This window comes from Cariama cristata, unplaced genomic scaffold (genome assembly GCF_000690535.1).
Source record: "Cariama cristata isolate BGI_N322 unplaced genomic scaffold, ASM69053v1 scaffold2054, whole genome shotgun sequence".
Classification (NCBI taxonomy): Eukaryota; Metazoa; Chordata; class Aves; order Cariamiformes; family Cariamidae; genus Cariama; species Cariama cristata.
The window spans coordinates 113,978-136,452 of NW_009614480.1; positions in this window are offsets into that span (position 1 = coordinate 113,978).

Below are 22,475 nucleotides of genomic sequence, written 5' to 3' on the forward strand. Positions count from 1 at the left end.
GTATTCAATTTCAAAACAAAAGTGGATTTCCCAGTGGCTGATACAAGGCATCCTGAGAGTACACCCACACTACCAGTCAAGGGTGACTCCTGTGGCCTTTAACCACTGCTTTCCCCAGCTCCCAGAGACATGCTACCATTCAGTACAGGCTGTTCAGCTCCATACACCCCAGCTCATGATTTTGGGGTAATTGAAGAGGACAAAGCTTTGCCCACATCCATGCTGTTCTCTACTCTTCTAACCTTCAGACCAAAGTATTTCAGTCAGACACAGGTTTACAGAAAAGGCAAGATGCTATCTGTAAATGGTAACCACAACACTTCCACTACTTCAGCTCAACAGGTTCCACCAGCCCTCACAGTGTCACTTCCCACAAGACAAGAGCAAGCAGCATGCAGCAGGCATCTTGTTCCACATTTTCTTCTAATAGTAGGAGATTGAGGTGACAGCTTTTATCAAATTAAAGGTTTTTGATATACCAAGTCTGATATTACATCTCAAAGAATCAGAGCTATCTTTTCTCTGACAAGACAATTTCATACGTAACAACACATTAAACATCAGCTCAGCAGGTCAGGAATATTGTTCTTTCATTAAAAAAATCCATTGGGCATTACAACACTACAGCTTCTCTCCTGTATCAAGAGACAAAATAAACTCCCTATCTTCATTCTTAGAGATCTATATTTCAGGCCACCAAAGATAAAGCAGTGGCCAGGAAAGCAGAGAGGGAGCACAGTTGAGACTAAGAACTGTGTAAAGCCAAGCAGTCTAAAGGACCAAGAACTACACTGAATTTAAGACAACTTGGACTTCCCCCACCCCCCAAAAAAAATTAAGAATCCCAGAGGGTGGAAGGGACCTCTAGAAATAATCTACGCTTTTAAGCATACATTATCAGTACCTGGAAGTTGCATTATTCATGCCCGTCAACCCTTCCAAATACCAGTTTCTTCCATTCCTTGCTAATATTCCCTATTAATATAAGCTAGCTTAGGACAGGGAAGTACAACAGCAGCAAGCACATTTCTATGAGGTGACACTTCAGCCACAGTCTGGAAAATCTTCCCAGTTAACAATCAAGCAAGCATAGCAGAGATAAACTTTATGCCTTCAGTCAAATAAAGGGGGCTTGCAAAAAACCTAAATTATAGTCACACAACATTTGACAATTGATACCTTTATCAAGTGCTCAGAAAGCCTTAAGAAACTAAGCCTTGTTAGAGCAATTCATTCCAAATTGGTCAGGGAACTCAACTGGAAAGAAGGAATTGTCAATGAACAGAAACATCACATGTGTGTGGCTGGAGATTCCCATCACCAGGCAACACCAAAAATTGACAGGAGATTAGAAGGCAGTTCAATGGACTGCTTTTAGACTGGGCCCTCCACGACACGGTATCCAAGGACATCTCTCACTACTACGCCTAGGTAAAACAGAACCAATTCTTTGCTTGCTCATAAATTAACTAAGCTGATACACTGTTTTCAGTAAACCAAAGCCCCAAATACTAAGTGCTGGAGTGACTAGAAGCTTTTTCATCATTAAGCAAGACTGAAAAATCTCATGCCACGTAGCATGCAACATCACTATAAGACTGACAAGTTGAACACATACAGGCTATGCAGAAGTCTCTTGTCAGAAGCATTAGGTCACCAGATCAGATTTTCTGCCAGTCATCCCAATGCAAATAACTTCAACTCCATCATCCTCCCTAGGGCTTGTAGGTTGCAGAGCAACCAGGCAGCATGATTCACTGACCTTCGTATGCAAATCTACAGGTCACTACACCAGGAACTGCAAAGGAAGGCATTACTCTGATGGCTCCAACTAAACTGACATCTAGAGAGTCTGTGCTCCTAAGGGAATGTCTCCTAACAGAGGAAAACTTAACTTGCTAAAACCTGCATTCCTGTGTGTCATCTGGAAGAAAACAGAGCAAGGGCTTAATTTCCAAGTGGCCACTGACAATCTAGAAAGAGGTTGATTTCTTATACTTTGAGAGCAATAAATTACTGCTTATTTTCAGAAAAATCAAGACAACGTATGTTGTGAAATCCTATCTCTGAAGAGATTATTTGAGCACTAAAAACATTAAGAAAGCAATTTTGTAGTTAGCATGATACAAAGGTTTTACATACCTTGTACTTACATATCACAGCAGAGTATCTCTGATATTAATTTACAATATCACAGGTCCAGTGGCTAGAAAGCCACTATTATTATCCTTCTCTACCATGCTGGGGACTGACATAAGGAATGAAAGGGGCTTGGGTGGACATTCCATATGATTTCACAACAAAGAAATTTATTTTTGGACTTCCAGGCTATGGTCACACAAAATCACCCCCTTCCTTTAAAGGCCATACTTGGAAAAGTTGTCAGGTTGTTGGTATTTGAGAAAAAAAATATGTCAGAGTCAAAGCAGCATAAGATACTAAACAGAAAAATAAGCTGATTTTTCAGCCACTTTACAGGTAACTTGTTTCTTTCTCAAAAGCTGTATTAGCTATGCCACAGATGCCTGCAAAATCTTAAGGAGATGGTATGTTAGAAGACTGATGCTTGCAACAAGTGGGAATCGTTTCTTCTCCTAGTGCCACTTTGCATCAAAGCCTTAACACTGGATGGTTAGGCTGCCGTGGTGATTTATGTTTTCAATCACTTGTCTTCATATTCTGACTTCCTTTTGACACTGCAATCATTGGGAGGTCAAGAATTGAGACCCTTCATGAAATTGAACTGCAGCCTAATTGACAGCTCAGAAAGATCCACATGGAGGCAAAAGTAGAAAGACATAGGTTTGAGAGCTGGGTCCATGAAACCTTAGCAAGGAAAGAACCCTGAAAAAATGAATTATAATCAATGAGAAGTACAAGAGAATCATTTTCAAAACAGAGGGTTTATTTTCTTCTTCAATCTCTACTTTTGAACACCAAGACGCATACCACCAGTCCAAAAGCCATTTCAGTATCAAACACATTAGAACAGGAAAATTACAGTTCAAACTCCCACCAAAACAGGAGCAATACAAGTTCAGAAGATGCTGTATTTTCTGAATGTCACAGCAGGTATGGAAACCTATCTTTAAGGCAAGAGTAACAACTATTAATCAAAAGAACACAGTGGAAGGGGAAAGAACAGTAGCAAGGGGCCCAAAGAGAATTAAAAAGTCTACTTTTGGAAAGTGCTCTGCATTTTAGCTAACACAGAATAAGCTACCCTTAGTAGACTAAAAATACACAAGACCATCAAGTAGCAGGGAAACCTACAGAAATCCAACCTTTGCATTTCTTCTTTAGGGGAAGAATAAGGCTATTGATGTGTTCTTGCATTCCCTATGTACGAAGGGTGCAGCCTAGAAAAGATCTCAGATCAACTTTCTAAAGTGGTACACTGCTAACACTTGAACATCTGCACAGTTTCACTTAAGTACTACACTCACACCAAGGGAAAAATCCAGGACACTGTGGAAGAATGAGAGTATCCTTATAACTATATTCCCTCATGCAGACAGAGAACAGAGAAACTTGTCCATGACCTCAATAAACTGGTTTGCAGAATAGGAAGAGGGTATAACATCAAGCTAGTCTAGCTGAGAAGGTGGAAGGTTTTTTTCCTTGCTCAATAGTAAAGGCAAGAATACAACCAAGATTTCACCCCCAGTCAAGCTTCTCCATGTTTCAACCAGGTAGCCCAAACCCTCTCCATGGGCTTCAGCATGTCTCTCCTCTCCAGAGTCACATCCAAAACATGGAATAAATCCTTCCCCAGAACGGGTAGTTTAAGCAAGTCTGGATGACTCTAGGAAAGGCTCCAGACACGAACTTCCAGACAGCTCACAGAAGTCAAGGAAAACAGCAGCGAAGTACCTGTCCTGAAGAAGGCTCTTGCTTCTCCCCACTGCTAGAAGAGAACAGCAAAGTCATTTGCTGATGAATGTATGGTTTTGTAGAACATCAGTACAGCAACTGATAAATGAGAAAATAGAAGCACCCAGAGTAAAGTTTTAATTTAAAGAACTGCCAAGATCAACTGCAAATGAACTGGTAACCAGTGAAGAGAGACTAAAGGGAGTAGAATGTGATCATATTTCCTTGCTGCAGTCAGATATGCTGCTGTGTTTGGAGCTGCATTAGCAAATTACTGAGCAATCCCAAGAACAAAACATTACGATAATCAATTGCTTTAGTACTAGAGGCCCGAACTAAGCATCCTGCTTTCGTAGCATTTACTCAGTCCATTATTTCAGAGACAGTGTGTCAGCAAAAGAAAACCTCAGTTTTGTTATTTATCTACAATTACTTCCTCTGTGCAGATGCATATTTGTAAGTTGTGGGTTTTGGTTTTTTTTTCAACTAAACACTGGGTAAAGGCAGCTATGAAAAAGTAGTAACAATTAAAAAAACCACTCAGTCTCCCACAAGCAATGTATTCCCAGATGATCAAGTCGAAAGGGAAAGAAAACAGCCTGTACCTCTATCACAACAACTCCCACCCCTGCTAAGCCTTCCCAAGTAGCCACATTCACAAACCAAGAGCTTCTTTGCAACTAGGAATTCCTGCTCAATCACCACACATTAGAACAACTTCACACTTGCACTACTGAATTCGATCTTGCTACAAGCATATTTTCTATAGCGTTTTGTTATAACACTGTATAGTCTCAACTGCCTAGTTTTCCAAGGCAGTGCAAGGTATTCCAGAAAGTTCAACTTTCTTTCTAGTGTTTCAGACACAGGAACACAGTAGTATTTAAGGGAGTCATGTATTCATTTAACATCCATACAGAAGCATATTAAGAAACCACACATCCCATGCACCAAGATTTATGCACAGTGACTACAAAACCTGGAATTTTGTTATTTACTTGAGCTTGTCATTTAATTTTATATAGCACAGAATTCTGAGTCCAACCATTCTGAAAAAACATTACACAGCTTCTCCTCCCTTCCTCACTGTCAAACACTCCCTCTGAACTATTAATCCAACTGAAAGTAAAGAACCAAGGTAGCCTAGTACCTGAACGAAGTGGCCTCAGACCAACACATCTGTGTGTTCTTAGTACACCCTGCTGCATTTGTTAACAGCTTGCTGCAGGGATATCAATAACTGCATACAACCTTGCCAGAAAAATGGCTCCTGTGAAGGAGTTGCATTAGCAGAGGATACAAGACAGTTAGCTGGTGTTTCTTCTGTGGCTACTTGCTGTAGGTGAACACAGTACAACGCCAGTGACCTACAAGATCGAGAAGACAGCAGAAAGACTCAAAACCAGGGAATTTTCATCACTGGAGAGTACTCGCTGATCCTTGCCTGCTGAGTGGATTTCAGCATCAGACAGCATTTTGTTATCATTCTAGGTAAGTTTAGCCCACAAGCTAAACGCCCACTTCAATTCAGAGTTTCCATGAGGGATTCAAACACTGCCACACTTTTACTTTTTTCCACACCCAACTCAAAAAAACAAAGCAAAAACTACCTGTGACTGAGCTTGCTTTCTTTTAAATGAATATAAACTCAAGTCCAGTTAACATTAAGCCTTACAATAAAATGTGAACTCATGCCAGTTGCACAAGCATTGTTTCCCCTCTTGTCCATTTCAGCTAAACACAAACCAACAGCAACACCACTGTGCTACAAATGGTCCCTGCTGATGGTTTTTCTTTTGTTGCCATCTGTAATCTAATAACTACCCACAAAAAATGGCTGGCTGGTTCAGGAGTACAGCTTGTTTAATGCTTTAATTGGTACTTACTTTAAACAGTTCATTAGGAAGGCAGCACTTTCTGCCTGATTTTACAGCCTATCTGACCTGACAAGCAGAAGGCCAGCCACTCAGATCAAGCAGGGACACTAATTAACAAGCCCCAGGTTTGCTCCCACTTTACAAGCATATTAGGTGCTACAGTAGGGTCACAAGGGAACAGAGGCAGCACACTCGACAGTTAAAAAGCTTTTTGTTTCCTTGTTCTACATCTAGCAAGACCACCCACAGACAGATCGCACAGTATTTCAGCAAAGGGATTTGGAGAACAACATTGGGCAAGAGGCTCTGAGTCTCTTGCAGGACTGTTACTGCTAGGGCACCTACTTTCCATGGGGGCAATCCAATTCCATAGAGACCGCAGGACATCAGGAAGCACACCAGCGTGACCTCCTTGACATTGCATCTCTCCACAGCAGAGCAAACAGCTCTCTGGCATAGGCAACCTAGGAGCAGTTTTACACAAATCAGTGAAGTCTACAGTGTTTTACTAGGAAAAGACTTGGAATGAAATAGACTCTAGAGCCAAGCATGTTAGCACCCTCAACAAGTAGTGAATTAGTGCCCACATTTTTGGAGATCCAAGTCTTATTCCCAGGTCCAACATTCACTCATCACAAGGACTCAAGATCAAGTCAGACTGACACCTCTAAATGCAGCTGCTCCAGCCTTATATCAGCAGATTTCAGTCACTTCTGAAGATGATGCTTAGGTGTACTATCCTTACCTTTACCTCAGCTTACATATCCACCTGAAGCAGTAATTGCTGACTTAACTTTTTTTAGGGCAATCTCTCTTCAGCAGGTTTATCTGGAACATGAAGCCCTGATATAAAAGCTTACACCAGGCTACAGTAAATACCTGCTCAATGGCTTTTTAAGAAAGCATTCCTTTGCTTTAAAAATGAGGTAGCACTAGGGTTCATTAATAGAAAACAGACTTCTAACAAAAGATTAAAGGAAACTCAACTATCTCAGAGTCTTACTTTTCAGAAAGCCATATTTTCCCCAAGGTATTTTTGTGCTTTCTGGTATGATTTCTTTAAAACCATGTTTAAGTTTAAGTGGAAAAAACCAAACCCATTCAGCTCTAACACTACATTAAAAACTACATTCAGACTCAGCATAGAAGCCAGAGGCCAGATTTCAAGCAAACTGGAGTTTGAAGGGATCAACTGACACTCAAAATCTCTACTAGGTTCAAGAATAAAAAAGCCAGTTAAACCATGCAAGAAACAACTATTAGAAGGAAATAAAGCAATGCACATTAAAATGCTACGCAAATTGTTTATCCTATTTGTAATCGTGAGTTTCCACAAAGTCAATACTAAAGTAAACAATTTAAGAGACTTTTGGAGCAGAGACAGAAAGGTTAAGCCTTGCCATAACCACTTAGCATCAAAGTAGAGTCACAAAAGAAGCTAATTATCTCACAAACGACTAACATGGAATATCATATTTTTTGGAAAAAAAGTAAGGAAATCCAATTCCCCACAAAGTAAACAGACTTCTTGGGAAAAACAAAGCAACTCTTGAGACTTGCAAGCTGTATAAATTCTGACTGCAGCAGCAAAGTATCACTTGTTCAGGTACAATCTTGAAATTAACTAATTACCCAGTTCTTAAAACTGTAGAAAAGCACCACTCTTGAAAAAAACCCACTCTACTCTTCCTCCCACTAGTCACAAATTAGGGCACATGGAGAGAACACCTGAGCTTTCAACATTCAATTCACAAATCCATTGTGCAGACTGTTAAGTAACATGTTTTACCTCTTACATTTCAACTCTTTCAAAAGTTTGTGCTGCAGCAGTATTCCTTCGCTCAGGAGACTGGGTACAGTAAGGTTCCATGGCCTTTAAAGGAAGAATAAGAGGTGTCTCCTCTCAAAGCTTGTTGTCAGCATGATGATAGCTCAACTTTGTGACACCTTCACATTATTTTTAATGCCTGAAATTCAGACAGCAAAATGAATCACTGAAGATGACAGGCAGTCATCCCTGCAGCTGGATTTTATAGATAGTTCTGAACTTCTGGGGTAAAGTTTTTCATTACTTCTGTCTTGGTTATACAACACCAGCTGCTAGGCGCCACTAGTGATGCAGAGTCCCTTGGAGAGAGACATTTATCCAAGACTATCACAAACAAGCAGCAACTAGATATCCTGATACACAGACAACTTTGACAGCACTGTCAGCTGGTTACCAGGTGCTCTGTCTTTGTTCCAGTACTCCTTTTGTACGCTTACCATTGTCTTCTCCCCTTACACCTGGATATGTCTGTCATCATTTATGCATGCTTTTGACACTTTCCAGTGACACTGAAGCACTTGCAAGCCTCAGTGGAAAAAGGTATTAACACACCCCATGCCATTTACTGCTACATGCGAAGACAAAATAAGGCTGGGTCTAATAAAGTTGGTGAAAGCTTGACTCAAAGATGTCAAGGCAGCTCTCATAAGCCTGCAAAAACACGACTTACCTCAGATGATGCTGCCATTCCTACTGGATGTATACAAAACTTTTCCAGGAAGACCAATTCCATGATGCTCCATTTCAAACAGGATTTTTTTGAAAGGTATTCAACTTCTTTCCATTTGTAGTCCCCCAAAGTTTCCTTTAGGAGGAATCATTGAATCAGCATCCAATTAGAAACTTCTCCCTGCATAAATAATCATCCCTTTTTAACCCAAACTTTGTATGCCACTGCTTTTAACATGCCACCCCAAAGCTATTTGACTTCCACGAGTAGGTGGAGCAACAGGCAGGATATCTATTCTGAAGTATTAGTATCAAGGCAGCAATAAATCTGACAATGTTGTAATGTACTCCATTCGCAAATGCAAAATAAGTGTTGAAATCTAGCCAATAAACTGAGTCATTTGCCTTTTTGTTCATTGCAATTGGAAAAAATGGTCTATATCAAAGGAAAGCAGTGCAAGATTTACATCACTGAATATGCATATAAGCAGCCAGACAGTGCTGGAAGAGAAAGTGGGAGAGCAAGTACACAACTGAACAATGCTAATAAGAAGGGTCCCTTTTGGATTCTTTCCCATCTCTATTCCCCACCCTCCCCTGAAGCCTGTTCACAAATCCCTGATGTCACTTTCCTTAATATCTTAACACTGTCATATTTCAAGCTCATAATGAAATGAGAGACAGCAGAAATTTAATGTCTTCACACTTACTATAACATATCCACACATTAATTTCCTGTTTAATCAATTATAATACTTCTCACAAAAGCAATTTTTCCAGGGAAATGCATAAAGCCAAAAAGATTTCTCCAAACAGCTCTGTCAAGCCATGCATTTGGCAAGTTCAGTTTTTAGACTCATTCTTCTCAAGCACATAAGTAAGCTTCAAGTTTAATTGAAAAACACCACATATTATGTGGAGATTTCATACCAGTTATGAAAGATCACACAACTTAGGTATCTGCCATGTACTTTGCTGCACTGTATTTCCTTAAATAGCTTTTTACTTGCATTGCATTCATTGTGAGAATTACAGTCTGAACATTGAGACAGGCAAGCTGTGCATCACAATCATACATCAACATCAAGGAAAGGAGATTAATCATCAACAGTATAACAGCGATCTAGTCAGCAGCGTCTCTAGGGTATTCCTATGGGACTTTGTTGCAGAGAGCAGGACACTCAAAAAAAATCACAGAAACCAAAATACAACATTATTTCAAAGTCATCACACTGTAGTTAAACCTTACATTCTTTTTCCCATCACAGCCTATGCAGCACTTGGAGAGCAAGAATCATTTTTACAAGTAAGAAAACTGGACAACGTAAAGGGAAGCCACACACGTAAGGTCACAAAACAAGACAGCAGCTGATGCAGGATCAGAACCTCCGATTTAGTCCTGTGTCCTTACTGCTCGATCCAATAGTTTTCCGCAAAAAGGACTACTACAACAGCTACAGGTTGCTTTTTTAGACAGAAGTTTATCTGAAGGTATGACACTCAGCATCTTTCCCCTAGCTGACAGAGAAACTGGGATGGTTCAGCTGCTTGCAGGATGCATTTCTATAAGCCAGACAGAACCAGCAAGGCTTAGCATCATACAACTAAGAGCACCTGTGGGACACAATGCTCTCCAGACTTTCCCAGCACTCTGGAGAGACTTTAGGTCTCAGACACATGGACAACCCTAGCACAAATCATTATTTCAGATGGCCATCTCCCAGTCTTCCCAGGATCTGAGAGGAAGACAGCCTCCTGTGACATGAGAACTACTATCTTTCTACACAACAGGAAGAGCAATTACAGTAATTAGATACCTCCTCACTATAAAACAAAGTCTTTCATCCTTACAGCCAAAGATCCTGCCTCATAATCAAGGCACAGGGCGAGGCTCTGTGGAGGCTTCTGTAAGTGATTAAGAGCAAATTATTTCCTAGCCTTTGTGTGTCAATTCCCAGTTTGCTATGCATGAGCCTAACACCTGCTACATGACAGTCCCCATTTTACAGGAGTCCAGATCCTGCACTCATATGCACCCCACACAGTGAGAGTCAAGCCGAGAACAACTGCTTGTTGCAGTGCAACCAGAGGGGACTAAGGTCAGCCCAGTCACACTAATCCTGAAGGTCTCCACTCACCTCTGTAGTCACTCCGATTTTAGCAGTAATACAGATCACTTCTGTTGAATTTGCAGAGGGCAAGGCTAAACCCTCACCTAACTTCATCACACAAGAATTAAGGCACGACCAATTTTACAGACACTACCAAAAGCAAGCTGAAAGTAATTCTAAGCACGACAGTTTCATTATTGGATACCTCACAGCATGCACCTGAATAATGCTATTTGCAAATGATAAATTGGAAGATGCTACCTTATGAATAATGCAAGTTTATCACAAAATGATGGGTTGGAAATAAATCCAAGTCCTTTAGCATTTCAATAAACACTTTTGTGCCTTGAGGAAGAAAGAAAAGAGATATAAGAGAAGATGCAGGAACAACTCCTAAGCTGCCACTGGTCCTTTTTTAGTTAATTCCTCAGCTACGCTGATGAAGATCAGAGATCTGAAACAACTTTACTGCAGTAACAACTGACAAAGCAATTTTACAACTCATTTAGGAGCCATTAAGATTAGTCAAACTGAATCTTAGAGTTTTACCAACTATCAAACAATTCTGTTGAAGTATTTCCAAGACACCTAACATCACCATGTAAGATAACAGTTGCATATATGAAGACTACCCAGTGTAGCCTGTACTTAAGGTATCCTACATCTGACAATTGTACTAAAGCCCTGAGATAAAGCTGTGAATATTATACATCAGGCCTAACAACCAGTTTACCAAAATTACTTAAAAACATACTCTAGTCTCTTGTTCACCACGCATTCTAAGAGGATAATCTCTGTAAAATATACTACCCACAATCTCAAATAGGTAGATTTTTGGGAAGTTCTTTCTTATTCAGAAAATTTAGTAAAGCCATTCTTCACTGAATCCTTACGAGTGCTTTAAGCAGCTGAAAAACACTTCCAAAACTTCAGCAGAAACAACATTTAGAGCATGTCCTGAAGCAGCTCTCAGCATGCACAGAAACAAGCCAGAAGGCAAATTACTTGCTTGCTTCCAAGCTAAAATTCCTCAAGACAAACCCTCAGTTTTAAGTAGTAAAATACAATAGCTGAACAGTTATAGAGGTTTCTAGTAAAATGTTACTTACTCTGGTTATTCCAGCCTTCAAACATTTCTTCTTGCATATACAGGAAATAGTACACTTAAAATATTACACACTTCATGTGTATTATCAACCATCATGAAAAGTTGCAATCCTTTGGAGGATGCCTGCAATAGTTCTTCCCATACACTGTACCATTTTCCCCATATAGCACCTCTTCATTTCATTTTTGTGTTTATTATAGTTAATATTCAGCCCATATGATAATTTCAGGAACTCTCCACTAATTAATAACATGCAGATTTATGCAGTTCTCTAGTTTGCATACTTAATTGTCCCCACACAGTTTGTCTGCTTTACTATAATTCCTCTGATGTTTACTTTGTCTTGATATTCCTGCAAAGTTAAAAAGGAACTCACTTGAACATTCATTATTAATTTCTCCTAAGTATCTCCAATTAATTCTCTGAATAGATTGGTACTTTATGACATTTGTTATTGATTGTTTGGAAGCAAACTTCCAATTACCAAAGGAGCACAGTTTTCCCAGCTCAAAACTTGAGTTTGAATATTTTTCTGCTAAGCAAAGCAGTCTTAAAGAGGCAGCGCTACTTTTACTAGAGTTACAATTATAGCCCAGATACAACAGCCCATAAACCCCCTATCTTTACAACTATTATCTCAAGTGACAGATGTACATATAAACCAAGACAGACTGCTTTTGGCAAAGACAGCCAAGCCTACAGTTTTAGCTTAACACAGCAAGAGGACCCCATTTAAAGCATCTTCACCACTCTTCTGTGGTAGAAACACAAGCTCACCACAAAAATGTTGTAACCTTTTAAGAGACAGACACAAACACTAGAGATCAAGTGATTTCCTGTCCCACAAGAACTGACACTAAGACACCTAGAAATACTGCACACTGTGGAGGAGTAATCTTAAGAGTGCAGCAGCTTTTTCTCAAATAAAAAATAACCTGCTGATAAACCAGGCTACAAACAAAACCATCTCTTCAGGTCTTTTGCTGCAACTTGCATGCCCAGTACAAAGCTCAGCTTCACAGGACACTGCTACTGCAGCAACTACATAGAGCAAAGCCTGTGCCAACCCAGCAGCTCACCAATGCAAGCGAGTTTCCCTTACCCACCATGAAATGGAGAGTGACACCAGAGCCATTTCAACAAGAAACCTTTCCCTTTTTTCAGTTTGCATCTAAGGCAAGGAGAGCTCAGAGACAAAATAGGGTGTTTGGTTGTGGTTTTTTTCTTTCAAGTCCCAGAGGAGACAAAAGAATAGCTCTTAAAGTACTTCCATCTCTCTAAGGCCATTAAGTCTTACAGAACTCTATAGACATTCCAAACCCAGAATGCACAAGGAATCAGAAGCTCAAAGGTAAGAGAGCAAATGCCATCAGCCCCTCAAATGAAATCTAAACACCTCTGTCAACTCAGTTTTTTTCATGGACCCTGTTGAGATGCAGTAAGGATTTCAGGTATGCAAAAGCCCACTGCATTGGAGCTATTCATCATGGCAACCTAAAGCCTCTTTCTAGAAATACCATTATTTGGGCCCACACCCATCTCCTTTGCTTCATCAGTTCTCACTCCCTAGAAAACAAAAGGGTAAAATTAAATACAGTTGTTGTCTCATTCAGCTGCCTCTGTCAGTCAATAGCTAAAAGCTGCAAGGTTCTCCTCAGCCTTCTTTGGTTTTCTGCCCTTTCAATTACACACACCATGTCAAGCAACATTTGACTTCTAAAAGCATCCTTTACCTAGGGAGCTGTGTGATTGACACCAACAGAAAGGAAAGAAAATGCAAATGGAAAAGAAGATGCAAGTGTGGGAACCTGCTCAATCTAACCAAAGAAAAACTCATTTAGCAGAAATCATTTAGAGAAATAAATGCTGTCAGAATCAGGAGTCAAACAGTAAATAAGCCTTACCCAATTTAAACATGTAGCTGCTTAAAAACATTCTTCACAGTAATGTGCGGTTTAAGCACTTAGGAAAATTGCCAAGAGGTGTCAAAACAGTAAAAAGCAGCCTGAAAATAAGATTGCATGTAAATAAATCCCCCTCAGCTCTGCCAAACATCTCAGGCTCACTAACTATAACAAAGCTATACTACATGCAAGAGAAAGCTACTTTCCAGTCATACACGGCCAGAGCACGAATTTTCTTTGCCATGCCGGAACAAGCCACCAGCATAGACCATCTTGTCTTATGTCCCCAACCCCAAAGTTCCATCCCCATTTTGTGATATTTGGTATCCTGGTACCTTTGCACTCAATCATCCTTCAAATACTCAGAAAGGATAAAACAGATGTGCAGGTGGTCTGCTTTTTTGTTTGTTTACATTTAACTAATATTCTTATCCATATAACCCCTCAAATATTCTCATTTCTGGTCACTTCATTGTGAAAGTTGGGGCTAAACAAGGAAGATGGAGACAGAATCTTAACTTCACCAGGAAAATGAGAGAATAATTGTAACGGGGATCTAACAGACCTCTGTCAAAATCACAAGTAGTATGTGCAAGGTAAATGGGGAATTTAATTCCACATTAAGCAAACTAGGACACAGCTCATTAAGACTTCAGGTAGCAATCTAAAAGAATAAATGCCTTGACACTACACATCACTACACATACAGTTACTATTACCTATTACACATAGCTGCAAAATTTACCAAATAATGCCACTAAGGCCAGAAAATAAATGGTTTCAAGAGAGGTCCAGATTAGTGAGTGACAATAAAATTCCAGAAGACGTCAAATCACATTCAATGCTCAAAGGTGCTGCCACTAAAGGCAGCTTAGACCACCTCTTAGGGCTAAATGAATATATTTCTTGCATTTCATCTGATCATTTTCACATCCTATTACTACAACCAGTCACACAACTGTAACAGCTCAGTGCCCCGCAGCCTCTCTCATGCAAAGTTACACAGACACTTCACTGGGCCCTGCCTCCAATCATCCATGTTACAGTAAATCTACAACCAGCTCCTAGTAACAAAAGTAAGCCTCAGAAACTGTCGTGTTTAGTAGCACTTCTATGTTCTTTTACACATTTACCTTGCAACTAGAGACGGGCACTGAAGCCCACCAAGCTTTTGCCAGCATGCAACACTGCAACATGCTCCTCATATTACATGAAACTAGGCACATACATCTCACCATGTAAATAAAGGTGAGCTTATAGCTCTTATGGTCTTTAATACCCACTTTTTTCAAGCACAGAAAAACTCATCTTAGCCAAGAACAATGAACATATACCCACCCTGCTTGTTTCCCCAGAGGCTCACATTTCCCTTCTCTCATGTGAGCAATATCAAGTAGTAATTAGTGTAACACTAGCAGCCCTCTCTTCAAAATACTGCTTCTATTGAAAGTACACTTTAAAAGAAAGCAGTATCAACATTGAACATCAAAGTTGCCAGGTGCCTTATCATACACTGGGAATGCATGATATCTCTTGATCTAAACAGACTAAAACTGGATCAGTAACTCGAGTGGGAGACTTAAAGAAATCCTATTACTGCAGAAAGTTATATTGGCAATAGAGCAGGCTTATGTCCGCGTTTCAGTAGTGCCTCAGGAGAGTATTTGCTGACATACATTTCATCTTCACTGCTTTCTGGTCTTAAGGTTGCTACTCTGCTCATACATAAGCACCAACACTTTTTCCTGGCTTGAATCCAACATTAACATAATAATGACTTCCACTGCTGGCAACATCAGGTATAGCTACAAACATGTTTCCAAGAAGTTATGTTTGAACACATCTGCTTTGGAGATGTACACAGGATAAATAACATCCTTTGTGCATAGACACAGCATCATTCCGCAGTGCAAGACAGTAACAGCCAGATGACAGGCTAAAGAGCATGGAAACATGTTCCCCAGGCTCAGCCACCTCCTTCTTACCAGCCATCCATTTTACTTCTGTAAAGCCATTTTTTTACCACTGAATTGGGGTATATTAGTCTTGAATGTCATCTCACAAGGTAAAGTTAATTGATGTTTCTAAATAGTTTGAGATCCCCTGATGAAATGAGAGATCACCATTACTCATTAACTGTAAATGCATACTACAAGAGAAGCCCAAAACAGGTTGTCAGCTAACAAACTCCCATGGGCTCAACAGTTGCAGTTAGGAAAGACTCCCAAGGGCAAGAGAAAAACTGCTTCTTACTTCTATTCCTCATACGCCATCACTCTCCCCTTATCCCACATTGTGCTAACGGCATCCAAAGGCAGCAGGGAAGAGGCAGTAAATATTAAATTGCCTTCAGTATGCCCATTTGCTCCAGACAAAGCTGAGGAATCTGGGCAGTGCACCTCAAAGGCAAGCTAAGGAGCCATCCTCAGGGGCATGCTACAGCAAGCAGGACACAGTCCCAGTAGCACTCTGTCCTCATCATAACAGGATCCAGGCTTCACTACAAGGCTAGTTTGCAAACTAGCCCATGAAATAACTCACTTTTTTCCCCAGAGACTACCATTTCAGCATCTCAAATTAAAAAATCCTTAATGGGACTTTTTCCATGAAGTCAGGGTTTACCCTCAAGAGCCTTAGAGCTGCCATGCAAAGATATCCCCTTTTCATCCCCCACTTTTATAACCACATCATTTCATAAAAATGCACCTCCCTATCCCTTTCTTTTCTTCATCTTAATGAATTACAGAGCAAGTAGCAAAGTCCTTTGGTATTCCATCCAGACAAGAGTAGAGAGCCTCCTCGGTAAATGACATCCCTCAGCACAGCACTCCTGAAAAGATGGAGGCCCTTCTTCCTCATGTAACCCTTCCTATTCAGATACCCCAAGGCAGAGTTGATCTGCACACCCACCACAGTATGAGCATTTTCATAAATTGAGCACAGTGGGAAAGCAACAGCCAACTCTTCTCCCACACAAAGCAGCTCAGGAGATTCAGGAAGGCAGAGGAACCATCAGTATCTAGTTCCTTGTCCCCTCCTGCCAAGAAACATGTAGCCTGTGAGAGGAGAAGGCCCACACAAGCCTTAACAGCCAAACTTTGTCTTAACTGTTGCTGCCGTATCTGCCTATTTCTACTCTAAGACTTCTACAAGGCAGATTTAAACCTGCAACCCTTAACATGGACCTCCAATTTACTATGCAAGTTTCACATTCCCAGCAGTCCCATTGAAATGAACAGATGTCAGGTATTTCCAAACCCAGGGAAGGTCTAGTTTGCTAGGGGGTTCATTTCATGGGAGACTATTAAGAGAAAGTTCTGTTGAACTGCTCTGAGAGACAATCTCTACCCCATATTCTGGGCATTTTAGCAGGCTGACAGAATCCAGTACCTTTTTTTGGCCTCTGCAAGAGAACTGTCGCATGCACACCCCTCCAAAACCTGACAGTGTTTTCTAGTATGCTTTCTACACGTCAAAGCTATTATTCTATTAATATTCAGTCCATAAACACTGCTAAAGTAAAACCACACATACAACATCACAAGCCCCACACATTGTAAACAAGTTTTACACCCTCAAAATACTGAGCACAAGATACTATGCATTTTATTTCCTAAGGAAATCAACCAAAGTATGATCTCTCTTGATTGCTGAGAGCTATTCCCATAAAAACTCTTGAAAAATACTTTGAGCCCTACTTATCAATCAGTCTCACAGCACCACCACAGAAATCTGACTTAAAAGAGCAGGGAGGCAAGTTCCATACACAGGAGCTGGAACATTCAGACAAAATAGAACATATTGACTCCAACGTGAACCCCATCAGTCCTTCAGGATGACAGCACAGTTTTCAGTACTGCATCTAAGCTCCTAAGTACATTCAGACAGGCCAAAGGCTGGCCAGAAAGGGCTTTGACCACATCTTAGATGAAACTCAGTGCACATGTTAATATGCAAAGATTAAGAGTCTAATTCCACACAATAAATTAAATTTCTAAGACCTGGCAAGTAAAGGTCAACCAGCAAGCCTGGACAGAGACTAGAAGAGCACACTAGAACAGCAGAGAAGTTAAATGGCCTGTTATAACTAAGTCACACCACCACGGACACTTGCCAGTCGAAGAACTAGTTGGAGGCACTAAATTTCCTGTTACCACTACTTACAACAACAGAGCCTATCCAGACCTAGCACTATACTCACACGTTGACTCCTGGGCTAACCAATAGACAACTCCATTGGGAATTACATACGTTTGATGGCTCTTCCAGCCAGGCTTTAGCTGATTTGCCAACATACTCAGCATCCTGAACACAAAGCAGAAGGAAATGATACAAATATACAGTTCCCAACTTTTACACCTCTCCTGCAGCATCAGCTCCTAAACACCTACACAAGCATCCAGTGAGGAGTCCAATTACAGTAAACTAACCCCTCAAACAACTATTTCATCTCTTCCCATAACTAATTAACAGCAATATGACTTTTGTTAACAGGGAAACAGAAGTTAGTTAAGCCTGGAGTTACTTTGTCAGCTATTTTCAAATGAAAAATACGTGTTTGCTTTGAGCTTGAGTTCAAACAATACTTTAGAAAACTGTATGCCATATAGGAAAGTGATTAACACATCAGAACACTGCATCATGCCAGTTTTTTCAGTAACTGTATGGACAGGTGTTTGCAGAAAGATTTACTACATAACAAATTGTTCTACCAGCCTTCCTTATCCATGAGCACTCACTGTACACATTCCACAGGTATCTCTCCCTACCAAGAGCAAAGTTATGATAATTGACATTTTCCCAAAGCATATATGTGTAAAAAGTACAAGCAGTAGCTCTCATTGAGAAGTCAAATAGGAGAGCAACCGATAAGCATCAGATGCATTCATTTCACTCCTCACAGCTGCATGCAGCATTATTTGCTGACAGGTAATGGACATGATCTAAATCACTCTTCCTCTCACCTCTTCAGATACAATCAGTTATCATTTCTGAAAGTAATGAATCTGCCAGACTAGAAAATCCCAGAAGATCTTGACAGAATCAACTCCTTGACTTTCATTTAACCTCCTCTCATCCTTCAAGTGTTAGAACTTTTGCAATACTCCATCACAGACATTCTCAAATAAATGCATGCAAATATAAAGACAGAGACACAGAAGAGCATGTCTCCTGATTAACACTGACAGGTTGTACCCTATGCAGCTATAAGCCAATGTGTTCACAGCAAGGAGTACATCTCCTCTACACTTACAAGGAATGCACCTTCTTGCATCTTGGAGAACCTTTCGCTTCCTGTCCTTTGGCATTCACCATATTCACAAGCAAGTTTCCAAAACAAGGTCTTCCACAGGTGCTCTCCCCCATATCCCTGCCTCATTTTTGAATTTTTGGCAGCACTGATGTACATCCAAACTGTTCCACCCAAAGAAAAATCTCCATTCACTGCCACCAGCACCAGATCTGAAACAGAGAAGAGCTGTCCTAAACCTATTCAGCCGGAAGCAACGCAACACTAGCTATTGTGGGACACCACAGCAGTACCAATACACATCAGAAGGCTCACAGGAAAAGTCAGGACATCTACACAAAGTCAACTAGACACCATAGCCTGGAGCATTTATGACCAACTCTGCTTCTTCAGAAATAGCCTAGTAGCTTGTCATACAGACAAGATTAATATCTACAAAGATGCCAAGCAATCCCAATGAATCAATAGAAATTCTGAGAGACCTGCATGCTGAATTAAACAGAGCTGACAAGTGGGTTGTAAGCACACCATGTTTAACAACCCAATGAGATTTCACTTCTAACAAGATTACTCCCTGTTTAACAGGTGTCTATATGCTGCAGAAAGATAATCCAGCACAATCAACCACACACATGTAAAGTCAAGAAGCAACCACTCATTAATGGAAATTCTGTAGACAGTCAAGCAGCTGAAGCAAATGTGTTTGACCTCCCAAGTTTAATCAACAGTGGGGACTTGTTCAAAGCCTTCATAGGCCTCCATCACCTGACCAGTTGCTCCACTAGCATTATAGGCCTACGAACCTATGCGGTTCAGCCACTAAAGGAGAAAACAGCATTTGGTACATCACCCAGGAAACCAGAACTTGTGGTTTTCAATCCCCTAACAGGTTACAAAGGCTTTGAGCACAGGGCGCTTCTTCCTGCAGGCTGTAGCCATCCAAGACCATGTCTGAATCAAACTCAGCATTTGCTTGAACTTCTGTGCCGCATGGGCAAACGCAGCATTTGGCCCAACAGATATTCCAAACTAATACAGGAATGACACATACTTGATAACGCACCTCATACATTGCACATCATACTAGCAACAACAGTCTAAGTGATCCACCAGAACATCTAAAGAGGGCATTTTGCCTAACAAATTAACACTCTCAAGTGCTTACAGCTTATGGGACAGGACAAAAGAGGAAGACCAAATCCACTGAACAGCTAGTTGTCTAACAAAGCAACTGGCTTGCCCTCTAAGCACTATTTAAGTTACACTCATCTCAGTTCTATTATTTTTTTTACTCAAAAGCACAATCTTAGAAAGCAGTAAAGCTTCAATTCAAACAGTACAAAATAGAACAAGACAGATTAAAGCAGAATAGAGTTGGTCTGGGAACAAACTAGGCAGGAGGACAGTTGGAACATTTTCTCTTATGTTCTTTCTGCTACTGACCAAACCCTAATTTAGTGTCAGTATTGCTTTCTCACTCATCTTTTCCCTTTTTCTAAGTGTGTTTAATCTGCTGTAAAATTGTTTTCATGGCTGCAGTGAATGTTATTGTAACTGTTTTACAATGTGCATTATCTGCACAGTGTAAAGGCTTTTGTCTCCTCTATGCAAATTGGTACATTGCCTGCTGTCATTCAAGGTGCATGCCCTCACACAGCTATACTAGCTTCCATCCACATGACTGAGGGACACAAATGCCCTTTACCAGAGAAAAAGTTAATAAACCACTTGGGATCCAGTCCTACAGAGCTGGAGCCTGTCCTCAGAATTCAGCCAGAGTTTGGCCAGAACACAGGAGTTCAGGTAGCTTTGCTCTGACCCATAACTACTGCCAGACCTGTTGAGCCACAGGAAATAAAGGCTTGACCAGAGATAGTCAACCACTGGTCTGAGAGGGCAAAGAACAAAACTACAGAATATGCCCATTCTGTGGAGAGAAAATAATTTTGTCTTAAGACAATCTAGTTATATGTAACATCAGGACAATTAGAAAAAAACATGGTATTTTTAATCCTCCCTAGCTTGTAACATAAAGAGACTTAAGTGATTCAAGGTCAGTATTTTTAATACTAAACAAACCAAGGCAATAAGCTGGAACAGTTTTCTCAACATCCTTGAACAAGTTCACATCAATAGATCAGGCTGGCTGCAGGTTCTGAACCCTCTGCACCAAGGCCTCACTTATAAGCCGTTTCCTACCCGTCTCAAATTTTACGAAATGGTTCATATAGGCAAGTCAACTTGACAAAAGAGAAGTTCACAGGCTTTTCATAGTTGTACGTACACAGCCTGGGAAAACAGGTTAAGAACTTCAGACTTGCCTTTTAGTCCATTATTTTTCAATTACCAAGCTGAAACAGGACTCAGACCTTTAAATACTGGTTACTAGCCAAAGGGCCAAGCAGCCAACTTCTCCAAAAATAGTATATGCACACACACACTCCACAGGCAGTCTCCTAGCTGCAGAAACAAGCAGCTCATCCTCAAGATCACATCTGAGGTGCCAAGTGGGCTTCCTGCCACCAGCTAGTTGATTAGGACATCAATTGTCTGATTACATCGGCTCCCAAGTTACCTTTTCCTGGCAAGAGTCTCAGCTTCATAACTCTTCATTTGCCTACATCTACAACTTTGTGGCCAGTAGCAATTGCTTAAGTAGCAGCTGAAGGAGCAAGATACATGAATTCTTAGACTGAAACACAAAACAATAGTGTCACCTGCACAGAGGAGGTATGACAGCTTAAAAAGCAAACTTAACAGGAAAGCCTGAGATGTTCATCTCATGCATTGCAGCCTGCAAGAGAGGGGGTTTTTTTGCTTCAGGTATTTATGCACAGCTATCTCACCCAGCACAGCAACTCATTACCAACACATCTTTAGGATCTACTACATTTTCAACTTGCCAGTTTACCACAGCAAGTAATCACAGCATCAGAGTCTGCTCAGAGAAGCCTATTCCTCAATCTGTCAATGCAAGGTCACATGATCCACCAAGAAAATCTATACAAAAAGGAGGAGAAAAACCTACATACTCAATCCTCAGTCACTTAATCACAACCACTCCTGCTATCAGTATCTGAAGCAATATTGCCATGGCAACTGCAATACCTTTAGCTCAGGGGACAGGATGGCATAAAAGGAGACACTTGTCTCCACTTTGTTAGCTGTGTAATTGGTCCTGCTGTGCAGGGTCAGTTTCAAGAAAGATGACAGCAGGTAGAGTCTGTCTGGTTGGATACCAGGGCCACCTTATCCTTGGAACAGATCTCTGGGATTTATTAAACACTTAAGAGGTTAGTGAGCTGTGAAAATCCGATTCACCACCACTGCAGTCTGCTGACTAGAAACTTCCTCCTGTGCTTCATCAACTTTTCATTATCTTTCTGTTTTTTGAGGGAGGGAAGCTTCAGGGATTTAAGATACTGCAATTTTCAGGCTGCAAGAGCCTTCCAAATCAGTCACCCTCTCTGGCAGCAACTTTTTCAAGAACAAGAGTAAGTCAGCTGGAGCTGGTTCATATGCTGAGCTCTTCACGTAGCACACAGGACAGGTCAAGTTATGTTACTTGTTCTTCAGTCTACCTACAAACATGTAAGCCAGTTCTAAAGCATTGTTTCCAGTGCTCCTTATTTCCACATTCAACTGTTTTGTCATGTGGGGTGGAGGAAACAAACACCAATCTTGTTCTTAATCCAATACAAACTGAAGATCTTCAGATGAGGAAAATGAATTCGCTCAGCAGTACATTTCAATACAAGCTGTCTCTCAGCTAGCATATTCTGCATTCCATACAAGAGGCTGAAGCCCTGAAAAACATCACTAGCTCCTTCAGTAGAGGCATCTGAAGGGTGTGT